Source organism: Schistocerca americana, unplaced genomic scaffold, assembly GCF_021461395.2.
Source record: "Schistocerca americana isolate TAMUIC-IGC-003095 unplaced genomic scaffold, iqSchAmer2.1 HiC_scaffold_45, whole genome shotgun sequence".
Taxonomy (NCBI): Eukaryota; Metazoa; Arthropoda; class Insecta; order Orthoptera; family Acrididae; genus Schistocerca; species Schistocerca americana.
In genome coordinates this window covers 2,918,055-2,930,478 of record NW_025726181.1, presented here as the reverse complement: position 1 = coordinate 2,930,478, position 12,424 = coordinate 2,918,055, and positions in this window count along the sequence as shown.

The window sequence follows — 12,424 nt, the reverse complement described above, 5'->3', positions numbered from 1 at the left end:
AGATTCAATACATCGGCCTCCAGCCGACTTGTCTCCAAGGGGATATCGCTGCCTCGGGCACCACATGGTCCGTCTTCGGTGATTCTACGTTTTCGAATCCGACGCAAAACTCATAGTTAATTGTAACAATCAGGGCCTACTAATGACGATGGAACACTCAAATTGCGTCGAGATTCAATACATCGGCCTCCAGCCGACTTGTCTCCAAGGGTCTATTACTGCCTCGGGCACCTTATGGTCGTTCTCCTGTGAGTCTAGATTTTCGAATCCGACGAAAAAATGATATATAATTGTAACGTTCAGGGCCTTGTAATGACGATGGAACACTCAAATTGCGTCGACATTCAATACATCAGCCTCCAGTCGACTTGTATCCAAGGGGATATTGCAGTCTCGTGCACCATATGATCCTTCTCCTCTTAGTAGATTCTCGAATCCGACGCTAAAATGATAGTTAACTGTAACGTTCAGGGCCTCTTAATGACGATGGAACACTCAAATTGCGTCGAGTGTCAATACATCTTCCTCCAGCCGACTTGTCTACAAGGGGAAATTGCTGCCTCGGGCTCCATGCGGTCCGTCTCCAGTGAGTCTAGATTTTCAAATCCTACGCGAAACTGATAGTGAATTGTAACGTTCAGGGCCTCCTAATGACGATGGAACACTCAAATTGCGTCGAGATTCAATACATCGGCCTTTCAGCGGACTTGTCTCCAAGAGGACATTGCAGTCTCGTGCACCATATGATCCTTCTCCTGTTAGTAGAATTTCGAATCCGACGCTGAAATGAAAGTCAACTGTAACGTTCAGGGCCTCCTAATGACGATGGAACATTCAAATTGCGTCGAGATTCAATACATCGACCTCCAGTCGACTTGTATCCAAGGGGATATTGCAGTCTCGTGCACCATATGATCCTTCTCTTGTTAGTAGATTTTCGAATCCGGCGCAAAAATGATATATAATTGTAACGTTCAGGGCCTTGTAATGACGATGGAACACTCAAATTGCGTCGACATTCAATACATCAGCCTCCAGTCGACTTGCATCCAAGGGGATATTGCAGTCTCGTGCACCATATGATCCTTCTCCTGTTAGTAGATTCTCGAATCCGACGCTAAAATGATAGTTAACTGTAACGTTCAGGGCCTCTTAATGACGATGGAACACTCAAATTGCGTCGAGTGTCAATACATCTTCCTCCAGCCGACTTGTCTACAAGGGGAAATTGCTGCCTCGGGCTCCATGCGGTCCGTCTCCTGTGAGTCTAGATTTTCAAATCCTACGCGAAACTGATAGTGAATTGTAACGTTCAGGGCCTCTTAATGACGATGGAACACTCAAATTGCGTCGAGTGTCAATACATCTTCCTCCAGCCGACTTGTCTCCAAGGGGATATCGCTGCCTCGGGCACCATGTGGTCCGTCTCCGGTGATTCTACGTTTTCGGATCCGACGCAAAACTCATAGTTAATTGTAACGTTCAGGGCCTCCTATTGGCGATGGAACATTCACATTGCGTCGAGATTCAATACATCGAACTCCAGCCGACTTGTCTCCAAGGGTCTATTGCTGCCTCGGGCACCTTATGGTCGTTCTCCTGTAAGTCTAGATTTTCGAATCCGACGCATAAATGATAGTTAATTGTAACGTTCAGGGACTCCTAATGACGATGGAACACTCAAATTGCGTCGCGAGTCAATACATCGACCTCCAGTCGACTTGTATCCAAGGGGATATTGCAGTCTCGTGCACCATATGATCCTTCTCCTGTTAGTAGATTCTCGAATCCGACGCTAAAATGATAGTTAACTGTAACGTTCAGGGCCTCTTAATGACGATGGAACACTCAAATTGCGTCGAGTGTCAATACATCTTCCTCCAGCCGACTTGTCTACAAGGGGAAATTGCTGCCTCGGGCTCCATGCGGTCCGTCTCCTGTGAGTCTAGATTTTCAAATCCTACGCGAAACTGATAGTGAATTGTAACGTTCAGGGCCTCTTAATGACGATGGAACACTCAAATTGCGTCGAGTGTCAATACATCTTCCTCCAGCCGACTTGTCTCCAAGGGGATATCGCTGCCTCGGGCACCATGTGGTCCGTCTCCGGTGATTCTACGTTTTCGGATCCGACGCAAAACTCATAGTTAATTGTAACGTTCAGGGCCTCCTATTGGCGATGGAACATTCAAATTGCGTCGAGATTCAATACATCGAACTCCAGCCGACTTGTCTCCAAGGGTCTATTGCTGCCTCGGGCACCTTATGGTCGTTCTCCTGTAAGTCTAGATTTTCGAATCCGACGCATAAATGATAGTTAATTGTAACGTTCAGGGACTCCTAATGACGATGGAACACTCAAATTGCGTCGCGAGTCAATACATCGACCTCCAGTCGACTTGTATCCAAGGGGATATTGCAGTCTCGTGCACCATATGATCCTTCTCCTGTTAGTAGATTTTCGAATCCGACACTAAAATGATAGTTATCTGTAACGTTCAGGGCCTCCTAATGCCGATGGAACACTCAAATTGCGTCGAGATTCAATACATCGGCCTCCAGCCGACTTGTCTCCAAGGGTCTATTGCTGCCTCGGGAACATTATGGTGGTTCTCCTGTGAGTCTAGATTTTCGAATCCGACGCAAAAATGATAGTTAATTGTAACGTTCAGGGCCTTGTAATGACGATGGAACACTCAAATTGCGTCGAGATTCAATACATCGGCCTCCAGCCGACTTGTCTCCAAGGGTCTGTTGCTGCCTCGGGCACGTTATGGCCGTTCTCCTGTGAGTTTAGATTTTCGAATCCGACGCGAAACTGATAGTTAATTGTAAGGTTCAGGGCCTCCTAATGACGATGGAACACTCAAATTGCGTCGAGATTCAATACATCGGCCTCCAGCGGACTTGTCTCCGAGGGGATATTGCTGTCTCCAGCACCATATGATCCTTCCCTTGTGAGTCTAGATTTTCGGATCCGACGCAAAAATGATAGTGAATAGTAACGTTCAGCGCCTCCTGATGACGATAGAACTCTCAAATTGCGTCGAGATTCAATACATCGTCCTCCAGCTGATTTGTCTCCAAGGGTCTTTGCTGCCTCGGGCACCTTATGGTCGTTCTCCTGTGAGTTTAGATTTTCGAATCCGACGCGAAACTGATAGTTAATTGTAAGGTTCAGGGCCTCCTAATGACGATGGAACACTCAAATTGCGTCGAGATGCAATACATTGGCCTCCAGCGGACTTGTCTCCAAGGGGATATTGCTGTCTCGAGCATCGTATGAACTTCTCCTGTGGGTAGATTTTCGAATCCGACGCTAAAATGATTGTTAATTGTAACGTTCAGGGCCTCCTAATGACGATGGAACACTCAAATTGCGTCAAGAATCAATACATCGGTTTCCAGCCGACTTGTCTCCATGGGTCTATTGGCGCCTCGAGCACCGTATGAACTTCATCTGTGAGTAGATTTTCGAGTCCGACGCATAAATGATAGTTAATTGTAACGTTCGGGGACTCCTAAAGACGATGGAACACTCAAATTGCGTCGAGAGTCAATACATCGGCCTCCAGCCGACTTGTCTCCAAGGGTCTGTTGCTGCCTCGGGCACCTTATGGTCTTTCTCCTGTGAGTTTAGATTATCGAATCCGACGCAAAAATGATAGTTAATTGTAACGTTTAGGGCCTCCTAAAGACGATGGGACACTCAAATTGCGTCGAGATTCAATACAACGGCCTCCAGCCGACTTGTCTCCAAGGGTCTATTGCTGCCTCGGGCACCTTATGGTCGTTCTCCTGTGAGTCTGGATTTTCGAATCCGACGCAAAAATGATAGTTAATTGTAACGTTCAGGGCCTTGTAATGACGATGGAACACTCAAATTGCGTCGAGATTCAATACATCAGCCTCCAGTCGACTTGTATCCAAGGGGATATTCAGTCTCGTGCACCAAATGATCCTTCTCCTGTTAGTAGATTCTCGAATCCGACGCTAAAATGATAGTTAACTGTAACGTTCATGGCCTCTTAATGTCGATGGAACACTCAAATTGCGTCGAGTGTCAATACATCTTCCTCCAGCCGACTTGTCTACAAGGGGAAATTGCTGCCTCGGGCTCCATGCGGTCCGTCTCCTGTGAGTCTACATTTTCAAATCCTACGCGAAACTGATAGTGAATTGTAACGTTCAGGGCCTCCTAATGACGATGGAACACTCAAATTGCGTCGAGACTAGATACATCGGCCTCCAGCGGACTTGTCTCCAAGGGGACATTGCAGTCTCGTGCACCATATGATCCTTCTCCTGTTAGTAGAATTTCGAATCCGACGCTGAAATGATAGTTAACTGTAGTGTTCAGGGCCTCCTAATGACGATGGAACACTCAAATTGCGTCGAGATTCAATACATCGACCTCCAGTCGACTTGTATCTAAGGGGATATTGCAGTCTCGTGCACCATATGATCCTTCTCCTGTTAGTAGATTTTCGAATCCGGCGCAAAAATGATAGTGAATTGTAACGTTCAGGGCCTCCTAATGCCGATGGAACACTCAAATTGCGTCGAGATTCAATACATCGGCCTCCAGCCGACTTGTCTCCAAGGGTCTATTCTGCCTCGGGCACCTTATGGTCGTTCTCCTGTGAGTCTAGATTTTCGAATCCGACGCAAAAATGATAGTTAATTGTAACGTTCAGGGCCTTGTAATGACGATGGAACACTCAAATTGCGTCGAGATTCAATACATCGGCCAACAGCCGACTTGTCTCCAAGGGGATATCGCTGCCTCGGGCATCATGTGGTCCGTCTCCGGTGATTCTACGTTTTCGAATCCGACGCAAAACTCATAGTTAATTGTAACGTTCAGGGCCTCCTATTGGCGATGGAACACTCAAATAGCGTCGAGATTCAATACATCGACCTCCAGCCGACTTGTCTCCAAGGGTCTATTGCTGCCTCGGGCACCTTATGGTCGTTCTCCTGTGAGTCTAGATTTTCGAATCCGACGCACAAATGTTAGTTAATTGTAACGTTCAGGGACTCCTAATGACGATGGAACACTCAAATTGCGTCGAGAGTCAATACATCGACCTCCAGTCGACTTGTATCCAAGGGGATATTGCAGTCTCGTGCACAAAATGATCCTTCTCCTGTTAGTAGATTTTCGAATCCGACGCTAAAATGATAGTTATCTGCAACGTTCAGGGCCTTGTAACGACGATGGAACACTCAAATTGCGTCGAGATTCAATACATCTGCCTCCAGCCGACTTGTCTCCAAGGGTCTGTTGCTGCCTCGGGCACGTTATGGTCGTTCTCCTGTGAGTTTAGATTTTCGAATCCGACGCGAAACTGATAGTTAATTGTAAGGTTCAGGGCCTCCTAATGACGATGGAACACTCAAATTGCGTCGAGATTCAATACATCGGCCTCCAGCGGACTTGTCTCCAAGGGGATATCGCTGCCTCGGTCACCACATGGTCCGTCTCCGGTGATTCTACGTTTTCGAATCCGATGCAAAACTCATAGTTAATTGTAACGTTCAGGGCCTCCTATTGGCGATGGAATACTCAAATTGCGTCGAGATTCAATACATCGGCCTCCAGCGGACTTGTCTCCAAGGGGATATTGCTGTCTCGGGCAGCATATGATCCTTCTCCCTTGAGTCTAGATTTTCGGATCCGACGCGAAACTGATAGTTAATTGTAAGGTTCAGGGCCTCCTAATGACGATGGAACACTCAAATTGCGTCGAGATGCAATACATTGGCCTCCAGCCGACTTGTCTCCAAGGGGATATTGCTGTCTCGAGCACCGTATGAACTTCTCCTGTGAGTAGATTTTTGAATCCGACTCTAAAATAATTGTTAATTGTAACGTTCAGGGCCTCCTAATGACGATGGGACACTCTAATTGCGTCAATAATCAATACATCGGTTTCCAGCCGACTTGTCTCCATGGGTCTATTACTGCCTCGAGCACCGTATGAACTTCTCCTGTGAGTAGATTTTCGCATCCGACGCATAAAAGATAGTTAATTGTATCGTTCAGGGACTCCTAAAGACGATGGAACACTCAAATTGCGTCGAGAATCAATACATCGACCTCCAGTCGACATGTATCCAAGGGGATATTGCAGTCTCGTGCACCATATGATCCTTCTCCTGTTAGTAGATTCTTGAATCCGACGATAAAATGATAGTTAGTTGTAACGTTCAGGGCCTCCTAATGACGATGGAACACTCAAATTGCGTCGATATTCAATACATCGGCCTCCAGCCGACTTGTCTCCAAGGGTCTATTGCTGCCTCGGGCACCTTATGGTCGTTCTCCTGTGAGTCTAGATTTTCGAATCCGACGCAAAAATGATAGTTAATTGTAACGTTCAGGGCCTTCTAATGACGATGGAACACTCAAATTGCGTCGATATTCAATACATCGGCCTCCAGCCGACTTGTCTCCAAGGGTCCGTTGCTGCCCCGGGCACCTTATGGTAGTTCTCCTGTGAGTTTAGATTATCGAATCCGACACAAAAATGATAGTTAATTGTAACGTTTAGGGCCCCCTAATGACGATGGGACACTCAAATTGCGTCGAGATTCAATACATCGTCCTCCAGCCGACTTGTCTCCAAGGGGACATTACTGTCTCGGGCACAATATGATCCTTCTCCTGTGAGTCTAGATTATCGAATCCGACGCAAAAATTATAGTGAATTGTAACGTTCAATGCCTCCTAATGACGATAGAAGACTCAAATTGCGTCGAGATTCAATACATCGTCCTCCAGCCGATTTGTCTCCAAGGGGAAATTGCTGCCTCGGGCACCAAATGGTCCATTTGCTGTGAGTCTAGATTTTCGATTCCGACGAAAAACTGATAGTTAATTGTAACAGTCAGGGCCTCCTAATGACGATGGAACACTCAAATTGCGTCGCGATCCAATACATCGTCCTCCAGCCGACTTGTCTCCAAGGGTCTAATGCTGCCTCGGGCACCTTATGGTCGTTCTCTTGTAAGTCCAGATTTTCGAATCCGACGCAAAAATGATAGTTAATTCTAACGTTCAGGGCCTCCTAATGACGATGAAACTCTCAAATTGCGTCGAGATTCAATACATCGGCCTCCAGCCGACTTGTCTCCAAGGGGATATCGCTGCCTCGGGCACCACATGGTCCGTCTTCGGTGATTCTACGTTTTCGAATCCGACGCAAAACTCATAGTTAATTGTAACAATCAGGGCCTACTAATGACGATGGAACACTCAAATTGCGTCGAGATTCAATACATCGGCCTCCAGCCGACTTGTCTCCAAGGGTCTATTACTGCCTCGGGCACCTTATGGTCGTTCTCCTGTGAGTCTAGATTTTCGAATCCGACGAAAAAATGATAGTTAATTGTAACGTTCAGGGCCTTGTAATGACGATGGAACACTCAAATTGCGTCGACATTCAATACATCAGCCTCCAGTCGACTTGTATCCAAGGGGATATTGCAGTCTCGTGCACCATATGATCCTTCTCCTGTTAGTAGATTCTCGAATCCGACGCTTAAATGATAGTTAACTGTAACGTTCAGGGCCTCTTAATGACGATGGAACACTGAAATTGCGTCGAGTGTCAATACATCTTCCTCCAGCCGACTTGTCTACAAGGGGAAATTGCTGCCTCGGGCTCCATGCGGTCCGTCTCCTGTGAGTCTAGATTTTCAAATCCTACGCGAACCTGATAGTGAATTGTAACGTTCAGGGCCTCCTAATGACGATGGAACACTCAAATTGCGTCGAGATTCAATACATCGGCCTTTCAGCGGACTTGTCTCCAAGAGGACATTGCAGTCTCGTGCACCATATGATCCTTCTCCTGTTAGTAGAATTTCGAATCCGACGCTGAAATGAAAGTCAACTGTAACGTTCAGGGCCTCCTAATGACGATGGAACATTCAAATTGCGTCGAGATTCAATACATCGACCTCCAGTCGACTTGTATCCAAGGGGATATTGCAGTCTCGTGCACCATATGATCCTTCTCCTGTTAGTAGATTTTCGAATCCGGCGCAAAAATGATAGTGAATTGTAACGTTCAGGGCCTCCTAATGCCGATGGAACACTCAAATTGCGTCGAGATTCAATACATCGGCCTCCAGCCGACTTGTCTCCAAGGGTCTATTACTGCCTCGGGCACCTTATGGTCGTTCTCCTGTGAGTCTAGATTTTCGAATCCGACGCAAAAATGATAGTTAATTGTAACGTTCAGGGCCTTGTAATGACGATGGAACACTCAAATTGCGTCGAGATTCAATACATCGGCCTCCAGCCGAATTGTCTCCAAAAGTCTGTTGCTGCCTCGGGCACCTTATGGTCGTTCTCCAGTGAGTCTAGTTTTCGAATCCGACGCAAAAATGATAGTTAATTGTAACGTTCAGGGCCTTCTAATGACGACGGAACTCTCAAATTGCGTCGAGATTCAATACATCGGCCAACAGCCGACTTGTCTCCAAGGGGATATCGCTGCCTCGGGCACCATGTGGTCCGTCTCCGGTGATTCTACGTTTTCGGATCCGACGCAAAACTCATAGTTAATTGTAACGTTCAGGGCCTCCTATTGGCGATGGAACATTCAAATTGCGTCGAGATTCAATACATCGAACTCCAGCCGACTTGTCTCCAAGGGTCTATTGCTGCCTCGGGCACCTTATGGTCGTTCTCCTGTAAGTCTAGATTTTCGAATCCGACGCATAAATGATAGTTAATTGTAACGTTCAGGGACTCCTAATGACGATGGAACACTCAAATTGCGTCGAGAGTCAATACATCGACCTCCAGTCGACTTGTATCCAAGGGGATATTGCAGTCTCGTGCACCATATGATCCTTCTCCTGTTAGTAGATTTTCGAATCCGACGCTAAAATGATGGTTATCTGTAACGTTCAGGGCCTCCTAATGCCGATGGAACACTCAAATTGCGTCGAGATTCAATACATCGGCCTCCAGCCGACTTGTCTCCAAGGGTCTATTGCTGCCTCGGGCACATTATGGTGGTTCTCCTGTGAGTCTAGATTTTCGAATCCGACGCAAAAATGATAGTTAATTGTAACGTTCAGGGCCTTGTAATGACGATGGAACACTCAAATTGCGTCGAGATTCAATACATCGGCCTCCAGCCGACTTGTCTCCAAGGGTCTGTTGCTGCCTCGGGCACGTTATGGTCGTTCTCCTGTGAGTTTAGATTTTCGAATCCGACGCGAAACTGATAGTTAATTGTAAGGTTCAGGGCCTCCTAATGACGATGGAACACTCAAATTGCGTCGAGATTCAATACATCGGCCTCCAGCGGACTTGTCTCCGAGGGGATATTGCTGTCTCCAGCACCATATGATCCTTCCCTTGTGAGTCTAGATTTTCGGATCCGACGCAAAAATGATAGTGAATAGTAACGTTCAGCGCCTCCTGATGACGATAGAACTCTCAAATTGCGTCGAGATTCAATACATCGTCCTCCAGCTGATTTGTCTCCAAGGGTCTGTTGCTGCCTCGGGCACGTTATGGTCGTTCTCCTGTGAGTTTAGATTTTCGAATCCGACGCGAAACTGATAGTTAATTGTAAGGTTCAGGGCCTCCTAATGACGATGGAACACTCAAATTGCGTCGAGATGCAATACATTGGCCTCCAGCGGACTTGTCTCCAAGGGGATATTGCTGTCTCGAGCACCGTATGAACTTCTCCTGTGGGTAGATTTTCGAATCCGACGCTAAAATGATTGTTAATTGTAACGTTCAGGGCCTCCTAATGACGATGGAACACTCAAATTGCGTCAAGAATCAATACATCGGTTTCCAGCCGACTTGTCTCCATGGGTCTATTGGCGCCTCGAGCACCGTATGAACTTCATCTGTGAGTAGATTTTCGAGTCCGACGCATAAATGATAGTTAATTGTAACGTTCGGGGACTCCTAAATACGATGGAACACTCAAATTGCGTCGAGAGTCAATACATCGGCCTCCAGCCGACTTGTCTCCAAGGGTCTGTTGCTGCCTCGGGCACCTTATGGTCTTTCTCCTGTGAGTTTAGATTATCGAATCCGACGCAAAAATGATAGTTAATTGTAACGTTTAGGGCCTCCTAAAGACGATGGGACACTCAAATTGCGTCGAGATTCAATACAACGGCCTCCAGCCGACTTGTCTCCAAGGGTCTATTGCTGCCTCGGGCACCTTATGGTCGTTCTCCTGTGAGTCTGGATTTTCGAATCCGACGCAAAAATGATAGTTAATTGTAACGTTCAGGGCCTTGTAATGACGATGGAACACTCAAATTGCGTCGAGATTCAATACATCAGCCTCCAGTCGACTTGTATCCAAGGGGATATTCAGTCTCGTGCACCATATGATCCTTCTCCTGTTAGTAGATTCTCGAATCCGACGCTAAAATGATAGTTAACTGTAACGTTCATGGCCTCTTAATGTCGATGGAACACTCAAATTGCGTCGAGTGTCAATACATCTTCCTCCAGCCGACTTGTCTACAAGGGGAAATTGCTGCCTCGGGCTCCATGCGGTCCGTCTCCTGTGAGTCTAGATTTTCAAATCCTACGCGAAACTGATAGTGAATTGTAACGTTCAGGGCCTCCTAATGACGATGGAACACTCAAATTGCGTCGAGACTAGATACATCGGCCTCCAGCGGACTTGTCTCCAAGGGGACATTGCAGTCTCGTGCACCATATGATCCTTCTCCTGTTAGTAGAATTTCGAATCCGACGCTGAAATGATAGTTAACTGTAATGTTCAGGGCCTCCTAATGACGATGGAACACTCAAATTGCGTCGAGATTCAATACATCGACCTCCAGTCGACTTGTATCTAAGGGGATATTACAGTCTCGTGCACCATATGATCCTTCTCCTGTTAGTAGATTTTCGAATCCGGCGCAAAAATGATAGTGAATTGTAACGTTCAGGGCCTCCTAATGCCGATGGAACACTCAAATTGCGTCGAGATTCAATACATCGGCCTCCAGCCGACTTGTCTCCAAGGGTCTATTCTGCCTCGGGCACCTTATGGTCGTTCTCCTGTGAGTCTAGATTTTCGAATCCGACGCAAAAATGATGGTTAATTGTAACGTTCAGGGCCTTGTAATGACGATGGAACACTCAAATTGCGTCGAGATTCAATACATCGGCCTCCAGCCGACTTGTCTCCAAATGTCTGTTGCTGCCTCGGGCACCTTATGGTCGCTCTCCAGTGAGTCTCGATTTTCGAATCCGACGCAAAAGTGATAGTTAATTGTAACGTTCAGGGCCTTCTAATGACGATGGAACACTCAAATTGCGTCGAGATTCAATACATCGGCCAACAGCCGACTTGTCTCCAAGGGGATATCGCTGCCTCGGGCACCATGTGGTCCGTCTCCGGTGATTCTACGTTTTCGAATCCGACGCAAAACTCATAGTTAATTGTAACGTTCAGGGCCTCCTATTGGCGATGGAACACTCAAATTGCGTCGAGATTCAATACATCGACCTCCAGCCGACTTGTCTCCAAGGGTCTATTGCTGCCTCGGGCACCTTATGGTCGTTCTCCTGTGAGTCTAGATTTTCGAATCCGACGCATAAATGTTAGTTAATTGTAACGTTCAGGGACTCCTAATGACGATGGAACACTCAAATTGCGTCGAGAGTCAATACATCGACCTCCAGTCGACTTGTATCCAAGGGGATATTGCAGTCTCGTGCACAAAATGATCCTTCTCCTGTTAGTAGATTTTCGAATCCGACGCTAAAATGATAGTTATCTGTAACGTTCAGGGCCTTGTAACGACGATGGAACACTCAAATTGCGTCGAGATTCAATACATCTGCCTCCAGCCGACTTGTCTCCAAGGGTCTGTTGCTGCCTCGGGCACGTTATGGTCGTTCTCCTGTGAGTTTAGATTTTCGAATCCGACGCGAAACTGATAGTTAATTGTAAGGTTCAGGGCCTCCTAATGACGATGGAACACTCAAATTGCGTCGAGATTCAATACATCGGCCTCCAGCGGACTTGTCTCCAAGGGGATATCGCTGCCTCGGTCACCACATGGTCCGTCTCCGGTGATTCTACGTTTTCGAATCCGATGCAAAACTCATAGTTAATTGTAACGTTCAGGGCCTCCTATTGGCGATGGAATACTCAAATTGCGTCGAGATTCAATACATCGGCCTCCAGCGGACTTGTCTCCAAGGGGATATTGCTGTCTCGGGCAGCATATGATCCTTCTCCCTTGACTCTAGATTTTCGGATCCGACGCGAAACTGATAGTTAATTGTAAGGTTCAGGGCCTCCTAATGACGATGGAACACTCAAATTGCGTCGAGATGCAATACATTGGCCTCCAGCCGACTTGTCTCCAAGGGGATATTGCTGTCTCGAGCACCGTATGAACTTCT